Below are 15,102 nucleotides of genomic sequence, written 5' to 3'. Positions count from 1 at the left end.
ATCGGCAGCTTGCCGATCTGGCTTTCCAAGGGTTATTGCCACATCTTAAAGACAGATATGCTTCTCAGGAGTTTGAAAGCCTCAGTCATCTTGTGCAAAGGATCTCTGATCAAGATACTAGGGTTTTTGAACCTAAAAAGAATTGGAGTAAAAAAGTATAATTTGTTGAAGAAGTAGGAGATTCTGATTCTGATGAAGAACTAGTTATCGGCTTAGCTGAGTGGGTTAAGAATAAAAAGCCGATATCTTGTCCCTTTGGTCAGAAAGAGCCAGAAAAGTTTACCTTTGATATCACCAAGGCCGACAAGATATTTGATCTTCTGCTTCAAGAGGGCCAAATTAAGCTGTCACCTAATCATGTGATCCCATCGGTAGAAGAGTTGAAGAAGATCTTATACTGCAAATGGCACAATGCAACTTCACATAGTACAAATGAGTGCAAGGTGTTCAGGCAACAGTTACAATCGGCTATTGAATCTGGGAGAATTAAGTTTGGTACTTCCAAGGCCCAGAAGCCGATGAAAATTGATCAACACCCTTTTCCAGCAAATATGTTGGAGGCCAAAGGGAAGACCAAGGTATTGACGTCAGAGGCTGCTGAGAAAAATGCATCAGTGGATCCCCAACATCGGATAACTACCGATGATGCAAAAAGTAAGGGTTTGCTGGGAGAAAGCAGTAGTTCCAAAAACCCTCCTCGACCTGGCATTATGATTACCCATCGAAGGCAGCAGGAGGGTTGGCGTCAGCGTAAGGACCGATATCGACAACAGCAAGAAGAGAGACATCGAGAAGAATGGTATCGGCATAAAGATCATTGGAGGTGCCCGTTTTTCATCCATTGCTGGGAAGAATGTATTAAATTGCCAACTGTTGAAAATTGCCCTGAGTGCAATGGTTATTATGGGGTCAATCGGTCAGAAAGGAGGTTTAAACCTGGCAATCAGGGTTTATTTATCAATGAGCTGATCAGAGGCAGAGCATCAGTGCATGATCGGCTGGGGGGTAGACTTAGTGTACATGAGAGGCTTGGTAAACGCGCTGGATATTTTCCAAGGAATCAAGAGGAGCTTGAGGAGATGGCAAATGCAAGAGTTCCCGATGAAGAAATATTCTACTGGGACCCTAATATACGCCGTATAGAATCAACTGGGACCTGTTATCAGCCGGTTTGAAAAACCAAGTTTCCTCGATGGTGCCCGGAGGGTCTGATAAAGACACAGAAAAGGAGGATGCAACATGAGCATAAGGAGGATTTATACCGAGAGGAAAATTCCTCCAATGAGAGGTCTGGTCATCAGCAGTGGTAGGTAAAACATAAAAATAAGGGTCCATCGGCAGATGTTAATATGGTATTCATGTTGCCGATGGAGTTTTTGACACTATCTGATAATGAGGAAGAAGTTGTTCTCTCTGATCAAGTAGCTCAGTTGACACTAGATCCAATGATGGCTGTTTTTGAGAAACCTACCGATGACGAGAGACAGCATCTTAAGGCTTTGTTTGTGAAAGGCAGAGTTGATGGGCAGCCTGTATTTAAGATACTTATCGACGGAGGGGCTGCGATTAATATTATGCCTTATGTGATGTATCGGAAACTTGGTAAGGGAGATCAAGACTTGACCAAAACCGATATGATGCTGAAGGATTTTGAAGGCAATGTGTCACCGGCTAAAGGGGCAGTATGCGTTGAATTGACCATCGGCAGCAAAACCTTGCCGACGACGTTCTTTGTTATTAATGGCAAGGGTGCATATAATCTGCTTCTAGGGAGGGATTGAATTCATGCTAATTGTTGTGTTCCTTCTATAATGCATCAATGCCTCGTACAGTGGATTGGGGATAAGATTGAGTTTGTCCCTGGTGATTCTTCTTATATCATCGCATCGGCAGAATCAGATACTTATGAGCGAACTAAATGCATATCAGGAGAAGTTTGGGAAAAAGAGTTCCTTAGAGTTGCTGATTATGAAATTCCACCGATCCAAGCAGTCGGTTCTGAAGAAGAGTTTTAATGGATAGGTTTGCCGATGATGGAAAATTAGGTCAAGGGTTCACATCGGCAGATGATTTAGTAGAAGTAGATATTGGTGATGGCGATGGGCCAAGACCTACTTTTATTAGTGCTAAGTTAGATTCCAAGTGTAAGCAGCAAATAACTGATTTGTTAAAAGAGTATAGAGATTATTTTGCTTGGGATTATACTGAGATGCCTGGATTAGACCGATCGATAGTTGAACATCGGTTACCTATCAAATCTGGATTTCGGCCACATCAGCAGCCAATGCGCCGATGCAACCCTAATATACTTCCTGACATTAAGGCCGAAATAACTAAATTAATTGAGGCAAAGTTTATTCGGCAGTGTCGATATGCAGAGTGGATCTCTAATGTGGTTCCTGTTTATAAGAAAAATGGAAAACTTTGTGTTTGTATTGATTTCAGGAATCTCAACAAAGCCACACCGATGGATGGCTATCCAATGCCGATTGCTGATTTGTTGATTGATGCTGCAGCCGGACATCAAATTATCAGCTTCATGGATGGTAATGCAGGTTACAATCAAATATTCATGGCTGAAGAAGATATTCCCAAGACTGCTTTCAGATGTCCAGGTCATGTAGGGTTGTTTGAGTGGATAGTCATGACGTTTGGTTTGAAAAATGCCGGCGCTACTTATCAAAGAGCTATGAACTTTATTTTTCATGAATACATCGGCACATTAGTGGAGATCTACATTGATGATGTAGTGATTAAGTCTGGAGATATCACAAAACATCTAGCCGATCTACGAAAGATACTGGAGTGCACAAGGAAGCATGGATTGAAGATGAATCCTAATAAATGTGCATTTGGTGTATCGGCAGGTCAATTCTTGGGTTTTATGGTGCATCAGCGGGGCATCGAAATCAGTAGGAAGTCTATTGATGCAATTAACAAGGTGGTTGCTCCTACCAATAAAACTGAATTGCAATCTTTGATCGGTAAGATTAATTTCATTAGAAGATTCATATCTAATCTGTTGGGTAAGATCAAGGCTTTCAGACCATTACTTAAATTGAAAGCCGATCAGGAATTTGTATGGGGAGCTGAGCAGCAGTTAGCCCTAGATGAAATTAAGAAATATTTAACAAATCCTCCAGTGCTAGTTCCACCTCAACACGGGAAACCTTTCAGGTTGTATTTGTCAACTGATGATACCGTTATCGGTTCAGCTCTTATTCAAGAATTTGAAGGGAAAGAACGTGTTATTTATTATTTGAGCAGAAGATTAGTGGATGCTGAGACAAGGTATTCGGCCATCGAAAAATTATGTCTGTGTTTATACTTTTCTTGTGTCAAATTAAGACATTATTTGTTATCTGCCGAATGTACGGTCATATGCAAAGACGACGTAGTCAAGTATATGCTGTCGATGCCGATATTAAGTGGTAGAATCGGCAAGTGGATTTTAGCATTATCAGAATTTAAACTACGTTACGAATCGACTAAGGCAGTTAAGGGGCAAGTTATGGTTGATTTTGTCACTCAGCATTGTAATACAGTGGACTCTCTGGAGGTTGCTCCTTGGACACTTTTCTTCGATGGGTCCACATGTGGTGAAGGAGCAGGTATCGGCATTGTGTTGATTTCACCTCAAGGAAGGAGGTATGAGTTTTCATTGCCGATTGTTGCTACATCGACAAACAATCAGGCTGAATACCAAGCCTTGATAAAAGGGTTAGAATTGCTGAAGGAGATACGTACCGATGCTGTTGAAATCTTTGGTGATTCTATGCTAGTTATAAATCAATTGGCTGGGATTTATGAATGCTGAAGTGAAGTTTTAATTTCGTATTATGAAAGATGTTTGCAATTGTTGAAAGGGTTTAGAAATTTTCGTCTTGAACATATTTCTCGACTGCATAATGAGGAGGCTAATCGATTAGCTCAGCACGCTTCAGGGTATCAGCCTATTCAGGAAGTGCTAACATCGGCAGTCGATACCGATGATTGGAGAAAGGAGATTGTCGATTATTTAAAGGATCCATATAAAAAGGTTGAAAGACGTATAAGGTTCCAAGCTACCAAGTATGTGCTCCTCAATGATGAATTATATTATCGAACTATAGATGGAGTTTTACTCAGATGTGTTAGCAGTGATGAATCGAAAAGTTTGATGGGTGAAATTCATAAAGGAGTGTGTGGAGCGCATCAATCGGCTTTCAAGATGAAGTGGATGATCAGAAGGAATGGATACTATTGGCCGACTATTCTTGAAGATTGTTTTAAATATTTTAAAGGATGTCAGGGGTGTCAAAAGTTTGGTAATATTCAAAGAGCACCTGCATCGGCTATGAACCCTATAATTAAACCTTGGCTGTTCCGGGGATGGGCTATCGATCTCATCGGTCAGATTTATCCGCCATCGAGCAAAGGACATAAATTTATTCTGGTTGCTACCGATTATTTCACAAAATGGGTTGAGGCAATTCCTTTAAAAAAGGTGACATCGGCTAATATGATCGATTTTGTGAAAGAGCATATTGTTTACCGATTTGGTATTCCTCAAACTATCACTACCGATCAGGGTACTATGTTTACATCGGGAGAATTTGATGAGTTTGCTGTAGGTATGGGAATTAAAGTTTTAAATTCTTCTCCATATTATGCTCAAGCTAATGGTCAGGCTGAGGCTTCTAACAAAGGGATCATCAAACTCATTAAGCACAAAATTAAAGAAAATCCTAAGAGGTGGCATACAGTATTAAATGAAGCCTTGTGGTCATATCGGATGTCATGTCATGGTACAACCAAAGTAACGTCTTATCAGTTAGTATATGGACACGACGCAGTATTGCCTTGGGAAATTAAAATTGGCTCTAGGTGAATACGTTCTCAAAATCAGCTGACAGCCGATGATTATGATACTCTTATGAAGGATGAGTTGGAAGATGTGGCCGGTCATCGGTTAAGGGCTTTAGTTAGCATCGAAGAAAATAAGAAAAGAGTAGCCAGATGGTATGGCAAGAAGGTGAAGGTAAAGGAGTTTGCCGATGGAGATCTGGTCTGGAAATTGATTTTACCGATTGGGACTAAAAGTTCAAAGTTTGGAAAGTGGTCTCCTAATTGGGAAGGTCCATATCGGATAAATCAGTCTGTTCCTGGTAACGCATATATTCTAGAAACCCTCGAAGGGGTTGTGTTTCCGAGAGCATTAAATGGAAAATATTTAAAGAAATATTACCCTAGTATCTGGATGGATGCATAAAAGTATAAGTGCCGATAACAGTCCTATCGGCTAAAATTATACAAGGATGTCAATGTCTCATAAAGTGCCGATGCAATAGACAAGATTTACAAGTTTAACAAGGATTGGATAGCCAATATCGCACGCAGGCGAATCTGGTTGGCTTCCTTCATTTCTTTGATGTCTTCATCGGCAGCACCCTCCACAGGCTTGAGTTTTTTCTTCATGGCCAAGGCTTTACGAGCCTGGATGTCTCTTTCTTGCTGAAGGGCCTTGATGGCATCGGGTAGCTGGCTTTCTTCTTATTGGGCATGAGTTAAGGCTGCCTCGACTTCTTTCAATTTAGCCAATAGAGCCATCCTCTTTGCCGATAAATCTAAGATTTTCTGCTTAAGTTCAGCGCCCAAAGTCTGCAAGGTGCCGATGCCCTTGTGCTTCTCATCGGCAATCTGTTTCAGTTGTAGCATCTCTTCTTTGAGTTGAGTCTGAGCTGCTCTATCGGCAATGCGTTGAGCAGCCCGTTGATATTGCAGTTGGCGGCTTTCTAAATGGGCTACTGGGAAGAGTGCTTCTTCAACATCGACAGGGACCTAGCCACGGATTGTTTTGAAAATTTCCTTTGCGGGGTCCGAGTCATCTACCAGTTGGGCGGTATCCTGCTGTAACAAGTCCAGGAGAGCTTCCAACTTGGACTTAATTTCTGTCGATATTGTTCCCAGTGCAAGGGAAGAACTTGTTTCCTCTCCATCATCGTCAGAAACGTCAATGGCAAAGGAAAATAGGCTATTTGGGGAGTCTTGTTCCTGAGAAAAAGAAAAAGAGGTCAGTTAAGGATAAGTATGAATATTATAAATCAACTAGGTCAATCGGCTTACCTATTTCAAGGCAATTTCCTGTACTTGGCTGGAGGAAGCAGCCTGGAGTATGTCGTGTGGAGGATCGGCTGAGCTTGCCGATGGGATATCCTTTGTGGCCTCATCAGTGGTTGGCCCTTGGGGTATGATGACCGATGGTATGTCCTGTACAGGAGGATTAACTGCTTGCTCAGTTGCATCGACTGATTCTGGCCGGCTTGCAGATGTTGGGGCAGATGTGGGGATCGGCATGGATTTCTATCATTTTGGCTGTGCCTCGGCATCTGTTAAGGCTTTGCGCTCTGCTTGGGCCTCAGCAACGGTTGGCTGGGGGGCATCGGCACTTGTTGGTTGTGGAGCTTGAACATCTGGTACGCTTGCCGATGTACCCATTTGTTGCTGCAAAACAAGTGTAAGGTATGATATTTAATAGATAAAATGTAAAATCAAAGGAATACCTCTGAAGGTTTGTCAGAGGTAGTGGTGCTTGATGTCGGAGGAATTGCCGATGACGATCCAGCAGCGGCTCTTACACCCTGATGATTAATGTTAATACAGTTTGTGATCGGCATGAGTAGAAATAAATAGGGTTGTTACCTTGAATGCCTTGATCAGGGTTGTAGCAGCAGCCAATGGAGTGGCCCTAGCTATAGCCAATTTGGACTTGGAGGTGATGGTCTTGGCACGGGTCTTCTGGTGAGTCAAAGCAGCTAAGGTGGGGGCGTTGTAGCCGATCGGTGATATCGGGGAAACAGGCCGAAGATCGAAGGGTTTCCCACTTTTGCTCATAGATGATGCTGGGTTGTTAACCTGTCACGAGAAAGTTAGTTACCGATATATGAAAGGAAAAAGCAGAAGGAAGTTAAAAGAAACTTACTGCGTCATCAGGAATGGCGTATTCAGGGTCGATCATGTGCCGATATGTGTGAGCAGATGTTGCAAACAGTTGTTCCCTCCACTCTCGCCACCATTGCTTATATGATTCGGTGATGAAAGATGCTGGCGTCCAGATGGATATATCGACATCTGTAGTATCGGCATCAGGGGAGAGTCGCACTACCCTACTCCAATCTGTTCCGCAGGTGATTGTTTCTCTGGGTTTGATCACATCGGCAAAACAAAGTTTGATTGGTAGTTGCCCAAAAGCCAATTGACAGGATACTGCCGATGGATTGTAAAATTCATACGTGATATTGGTGTTTTTCCCGCTACCGAATGTGTTTACTGGGATTGCCCTGGGAGTAATGATGGCCATCATGAGTTCATTATCTTGATTCAGAGTGTCATCGACAAAGTTAAAAAGAAGGGGGAATCTATTTTCTTCGTCAATATAAGGTACCCATGCCCTATGATCACGAGAAAGACCATTGTAGAAGCTTTGGAAGAATCTGCCGATCTGGTCTTCATTGGCCTCTGTTCCAGGGAGGACAATTATGGCTTCACCAAAATTGAGGGGTGAGCGTGTTGCCGATTCCTCATCCCCAAGCACGTGGTCTTCAGCAATTTCTCATGGGAATTGTTGGGCAAAGAAGTCCCATTGCAAACGTTTGTGCATATGGGCAGTTAGCCACATGTTGATAAACCACCACGGGCCTCCTAAGTTGCCGATGGGTTCGCCAAGCAAAAGTTTCTGAGACACTTGATGAAGAAGATGATAAGTGGAGCTCAGAAGGTATCGGCCAAGAGGGAACCTTACACCATTGGCCAAGAGTTCAGCCGCGGGGAGGAAGGCGTTGGTTGGTCCTACTGATCGACCACAGAAGATAAATTTTTCTAACCACATATTCAAGAATGTGGCATGTTCTGTCTGGCTAACTGTCCCGGTCCTCTGGCATTCTTAAATATATCCTGTCCAACCGCCGATGTTGCGGGTATTCACCCTATATTCAGATTTTCTACCATAGATGGAGCCTTCATCGGCAGTTGAAATGTCCAAGCCAGTGAGCATGTAGACATCGGCAAGTGTGGGAGTAGCTGGGCCATGTCCAAACACAAAAGTGTTTGTTGTGTCTGACCAGAAGTAAGCAGCTGCAATCATCATTGACTCGTTCTTTTGCATATCAGCAATGGATAGCCTAATGCATTGGTCTAGCTTCCGTTCTGCCCAGTGTACTTGCATCGACCTGTTGACCCTCAAGTACCAATCTTTCCACCCTTTGGTGGTTTTGGGCTAAGATCGGAATGTATCTTTCCATAAATTCAGAGAGAAATTTTGGGCTCTAAAAGGGATTCTGTTAACCTCTGCATTAATCAGATCAGTTGGATCTAGGTTGCCCATTGGTCCTAGGCATTGGAAATGCGGCTGATCGGTTGGAATAACTAATTTGTTGCGAAGTTCCTATGTTTAGAGGATCCGAAGAACAAAGAAAAAGAGAAAAATTACCAACTGTATGAACTCGCAAAGACCAGAGGAATCGAGGTAAAAAGTAACAGAAGTGGAACGAACCGCAGGGATGTCGAAGTTGATTGCCATTATCTTGAGGTAGATGGGGGCACGAGCTGGAGACTCGAGGTTGACGCTGGAGAAAAGTTCTTGTTGGTTGAGGTCACGCAGTTGTTCGTCGGAGTCATCGCCGAAAAGAGAGAATGCCAAAGATTGGAGTCTGAGGGTAGAAGACGAGCGTTCCAGAGAAATCTATTTATAAGTCGCTTGGAGTAGGGGTATTCTGGACTTATCTCTATGCCACGTGCATGTGGGTCGAGGTGGTTCAGATGGATATGGTAACTGTTCGCACGATAATCAAGGGATTGTACAGATGATTTGATGGCAAGTAATCATGACTTGGAAGAGATCTCGGTATAGGATATTTTAATTCTGAAAATGGCGGCATTATTATGTTAGGATCTTGCCGATGGATTATTGTTTTGGTATCTTAACCATAATCAGGGCAAGAGTGGTTGGAAATTGTGCGATATTTACAGAGGTGCGTGAATCAGGACTAGATTTGATTAGATTTGATAACAGATCAAGTTTTGGCTTGGAGGATGAGTTACGGTAATTGGGCGAAGGCAAACGTTATCCGAAGTAAATTTCGGAGCATTAATGGTTTTATAATCCGAAATTGGGGGGCATGTGTTGACACCGTTTTTTGCACGTGTCAAAATTATCAGAGTGGGCTAATCAGCAGGAGGAAAGTTACTGTATACGCTGACAGCCGATAAAAATCAGCTTGTAAAGATGGTTGCCGATGAATGGTGGTGATCGATGGAAAGGTTGATTTAGACTCGGGCGTTGCCGATAAGGTTGGAGATGTTATTGTCGATGCCGATGAAGGAAGGCTTGAAAACTACTGCCGATGAAACAGGAAGTATGCCGATGGAAAGGAGGTCGGTGAGAATTCCATCGTAATTGAGGCAGACAGGGAAATAGATAGGAGTTGATTTCCTTTTCTATATTTGTTAGAGTATGATTCATGTAAGAGTCACGTGTTTCCTTAGATATGGACTTGGTGTCCTAGTCGTATTTGGTTATGTTTCTTTAGATCAGGGTATAAATATAGATTGAGGGGCAATGTAATATATATCAATCAATATCAAAACCAATTTTTACTCCTATTTGCATCTACTTACTTTTCGGCGACTTCGTCAATTTGCATATTTTTTTTCTTTTTACGAGTTCTCATTGATTCGGCGAGTTGCATCGCTTCAGTGCGACCTTCGGCGATTCTCGAGTTTCGCGTGAGTACCTCTTGGCCGTGACTTCTAGGCGTATCGCTGTTGTCAGGACCAAAGTGCTCGTATCTTCATCCTTGTCGATTAATAGGTCAAATCGACTGGCACGCTTTGGATATCGATTCGGGTATTAGCCCTTTGTGTTTGTAGATCCACTTTTGCATCAACACGTAGTATCCACACAAGTTATTACCTGGTTCCTGCCGCAAACACCACTGTACGAGAAGAAGATTATTCCCATCATCTCACACGTAAATTGAAGTACGATATAGTAATTAAACACGTGGGGAAGTATATATAGTACAACTTACTGGTATTTCAACTACATTAAGTGGTGCCTTGCAATCCTTGCGGTGTTGCCGAATAAACTCTTTCCAAACTCTGTGCGACCAATAATGTACGATCGTTAATAAATTATGGCAAAGTCTATTCAATAATAGTTGTACGCGAGAGATCGAAATTACCCCTAGATAATGTCTATCATATCTTGGTATAGTGCTCACTCTTTTCTCAATGAGTCCAAGATTACTAACTGACTTGAGTTTAACTCAATGACAATGAGTATCCAGTGAAACATGCATTGGTTTATACACACACGTACATGCATATAAGTTGTATTGATATTACATAAAATGTGTAGACTACATTATTATTAACACTTACTCAAAGTTGTATGGGAAAAGTATTGTTGTTTTGTCGTGCTGCTTCACGAAGAACTTCATGATATTCGTCTGTGCTTCAGATACCTAGTGCTCCTTGACAATAATATCGGTTTTGAATACGATATAAGGATCAATGAAGCCAACACTGGTGTCTTGTATTCTTTGGAGCTTTGACATCTGGAATCTGTATATAAATATAAGTTACATATGAGGATAATTATATACACGTACACATAGAAGTGAGTTTATTAAATAAAAGTAAGAATCACTTACAAACAAAAGGAGCTAATGATTGATTTGTCCAGAGCGTCCAAGTGGAATAGTTGATGCAATTCTTCGAAACTAATATGTAAGATGTCATCTCCACGGAAGTAATGATGGTCTCTAAATCTGACAAAGATCCACTGCTCACCCATGCCACACGCCTGCATGTACCACTTGTTGAGCAAGTACATTTGCGTACCCAATTCATTCAGAGCCGCAGGGTTGTACAGACTTTTGCCAAATTTATAAGTCTTCCAGGTATCAACTTCTAGGTTCTGGATTGGAGCTTTGCCCGTCACTTGATCCAAGGTTAAACCAGTTTGTTCAAAAAAAGCATTAAGGTCTTGAACCGACACTTCTCCAGAGTTGTCTGGTCGATAGACTTCTATGTTGGAACCATATTCATTAGCAACAACAAGATTTTGCATTGGTTGCTTCTGTTGTCCGAGCTATGGGACATCCTTCCCTGATGCTCTTTTCCTTTTCTTATGTGCATCATGTGACTTCACGAGGGAGCGGTCATAGTCTGATAGTGGCGGAGGCTTACGAACTTCAAGCATCTTTTTCTTGTGAGCTTCGTCCTTCTGCCTCAGTTGATCTCGTGGTATGTAAAAGTATGACTTCTCCTTAAGCTTCGCTTGTCTCTGCTTTTGGATATCTATAAAAAAATCTTTCACTTTTTTTTGTCTTCTTTAGCTGTTATTTGCTCATCAGTCTTTTTAGGAGGTATTTCTTGAGAAATAACTCTCTTTTTTGGGGTCTTCTTTGTCGCTGGGACCTTAGACGTCTTTGTAGTGCGTCGCTGTGGAGGGGGTGGGGGCGGTGTTGGAGACCGGCGTGGAGGCGATGAGGCCAGTGTTGGAGTCCGGCGTGGAGGCGTTGGAGATCGTTGTGGAGGCGGTGGGGCCGGTGTAGGAGTCGGAGATCGTTGTGGAGGTGATGGGGCCGGTGTAGGAGTTGGAGATCACCGTGGGGATGAAGTCGTCTCGCCCCCCGCGACGCTGTGATGAGATGGGGAATGAATGATTGGGCTAGGCTAGGAGGAGACCCTGCTACAAAAACATGTTGTGGGTCAATTATTTTTGAAGCCAATATAAAATTAATGGATAAATAATATTTCATTCACTTTCATTCGTACCTAGGGTGAGGTAGGGGAAGCGGTGGCGCCCCAGGAATGATGATGAAGCATTTGCGCCATTGAATAAATGTCTTCTCTGCTTCTCCTAGTGTCTTCTCCCCATCACCGCCTTCAATGTCAAGAGGAACATTGCTGTAACCTTTGAGCACTCTATCGACCGAGACGCTAGCATATTCAGGTTGAATAACTGACCCATGGATTCTTGGTGTCTTTGTTCGGTCTATTGGAGATACAACCCTGACAGCCACCATGATTGATGCATTATTATCATCTAGAATGTGCAGCTCACATGTTGTTAGAGGCTCGGTAATATCATCAACAGGGAAGCGCAACCCAGCGTCACCTTGAATAACTGGCAGCTCCGTGGAAGCACAACTGCTTTTCATCTGACCAATGGGGCTAATGGTGACTCCCGGCGTTGATTGCAATTGCATTTGACTCATTACTAGCTGCACTTGCCTCTTGATCTCCTCCTACATTCTTGCCTCAAGAGATTTTTCTCGTTCACGTGATTCAAGCAATGCTTGTCGTGACTCATTAACAAATTACTCCAATACACGGATTCGGTCTGCCTCCTCATCCTTCTTTCTCTGGCGGCTTCTATAGGTATCCCTGTCTGCTGGGAATGCTTGTAGCCACGGAACCGCCCTATAGCCTCTTGTTCGACCACCGTGTTTGGGATTCTCTAGGGCATATGTCAATTCATCATTTTCTCTGTTGGGCTTGAAAACACCACTATTAGTTTCTTCCCTAGCACGAGCTAGTCTCTGTGTTGCTCTCTCAATTTTTTGGCCAAAAATTAGCTTGCCAGTGTCTGGGTCTAGGCTTCCCCCATGAGCATAGAACCAATTCTTCGCGCGTTGAGGCTAGTTCTTCTCTATTGTTTCAGGTATGATTCCCTTGGCAGTAATCTCTGCTTCTAGGTTCTGCCACTTGGGAATAGCACTCCTATAACCACCTGATCCCATGCGATGATGGTATTGCTTCTGTTGGGCATTCTGCTGATTCCTCATCACACGTTCCTCACTCTCTTGAGATGTCTTGTATTGTACGAAGTCATCCCAATGGGACTCCAACTTGACAAACGCCTTAGCATTAAAATTCAGCGTTTCATTCTTCAAGATAAACTTTTTATACAATGTCTTCTTCCAACTCTGGAACAATGTTGCCATCTTCTTCATTGTCCAATCCCTCACTAGCTCCTTCAAAGCATCATCTGCTTGTAATGTGAAATGCTGAGTGATATCTCTCCAAGCTAGGTTCTTGTCACGATCAGATACAAAACTAACATTAGGAGCGGATATCTTCTGCTTCCATTCACGAGCACTAACTAGGATCCTATCCCTTACAATGAACCCACATTGATTGACATATGTCTGAGCATGTGGTCCCAATGGTTTGCTGGTGTCGGTGTCGAATTCTGATATTATGAAACGGCCCTCTAATGGCTTTTTTGGTCCTCGGACTTTCCTACTCTTGCCGGTGGTTGATGTAGATCCAGAGACCGGCTACATGAGTAGAAACACAACGATTAACAACAAATATACGTACGCATGCATCTATAAGAGATGATAGATAATCGAATATACCTCGCTAGTATTTTCTTGCGCGACAATTTGTTGATCTTCAACCACCGGCATATTCAGGATATCCTCATAATCAACAAAGTACTGACTCATATCATCTACATCCACATTGGTGCCGGCGTTGATAATATTCACCATTATGTCATCATTCAAGTTATCATCCGGAGCAGCCATTTGTATCTTCAAGATAACACATAGATAGAATTACTATGGCACATAACATAAGTACAATTTTCTCTCTCTCAACACATAGAATAAGTGCATATGTATATATCTCTAGATATGCATGTGATAACACATAGAATGTCTCTCTAGATACAATTTTCTCTCTCTCTCAACACATGGAAATAATTAAGTACATGTATATATACACATAGAAATAATTAAGTACATATATGTATACATATAGAATCTCTAGATAGAATTAATTACTAAATCTAATTAAACAATTCATAATATCATAACATATATAAATAGATAGAATTACTAAATCAAAATTAAATCTAACACATATAGAGAGAGAGATAGAATAATAATTACTAAATATATCAAAAACTATAATAAAAACTATCTAAAAAACTATCTAAATAAAGTACTAATTAAATTTTAATACATTTAAATCTAATTAACATATATCAACAACTATCTAAAAACTAAGAATAAACTACTAATTAAATTTTAATACATTTTAATCTAACATATATATCAAACACTACCTAAAAAAACTATCTAAAAACTATCTAAAAAGTATCTAAAAAACTATCTAAAACAGGCTATGGATGGCCATGCATGGCGGCAGGACGTGCTGGGCCGGCCATGGGGCCGAGCAGAGCCGCACGAGGACGACGTACGGTGGAGACTCAACGGCCGCCGGGCGGGGCTTGACGATGACGATGGCGCGGGCGTGGCAGAGACGACGAGATCGAGGTCGGGCGGGGGTAGACGGCGACGACGGCGCGGGCACGGCGGAGACGACGAGATCGACGTTGTAGATCGAAAAGTAGAAGATGAACTGTTCGATATATATAGGTCGGGACCCTTTAGTCCCGGCTTGTAACACCAACTGGGACTAAAGGTCCTTTAGTCCCGGCTGGTAAGCCAAACCGGGACTAAAGGTCCAACCCTTTAGTCCTGGCTCGGCTTACCAGCCGGGACTAAAGGACCTTTAGTCCCGGTTGGTGTTACCAGCCGGGACTAAAGGTATTTTTGGGTGGGCAATTCCGCCCACCCTTTAGTCCCGGTTTCTGGCCTGGGCCGGGACTGAAGGCCTGAAATTTTTGCTCCCGCCAAAGTGTTGTTTTTTCATTAAGGATTGTAGATCTTGATGAGCTGCTCAAATGAGACACTAAATGACCTCAGATGAAAAATCTCTGAATACCAAGTTTGATCATCTCAGCAAGATCTACAATTGTTACATAGCTTATTTTCCCATTTGAGAAAGTTTTATCAAACACTAGTCATAAATTCTTGAATCTCATATAGACTTTCTAAAACTATGTCACACACTTGTGAAATTTGAACTATATTTTGTTCAAACTTTCTCAAATAAAAAAATGGCCTATATAAGGATTGTTGTAACACCCCAGGTGTTTGCCACTAGTTAAGCAATGGGTTTGAGCTAAAACAGGGTATATTAAGTGATGATGAAGATGTCAAGGTCAAACCTATAGAAACGAGCCCCAACCGAAACTTGGAT

Source organism: Miscanthus floridulus, chromosome 18, assembly GCF_019320115.1.
Source record: "Miscanthus floridulus cultivar M001 chromosome 18, ASM1932011v1, whole genome shotgun sequence".
Lineage (NCBI taxonomy): Eukaryota > Viridiplantae > Streptophyta > Magnoliopsida > Poales > Poaceae > Miscanthus > Miscanthus floridulus.
This window is presented reverse-complemented; position numbering follows the sequence as displayed.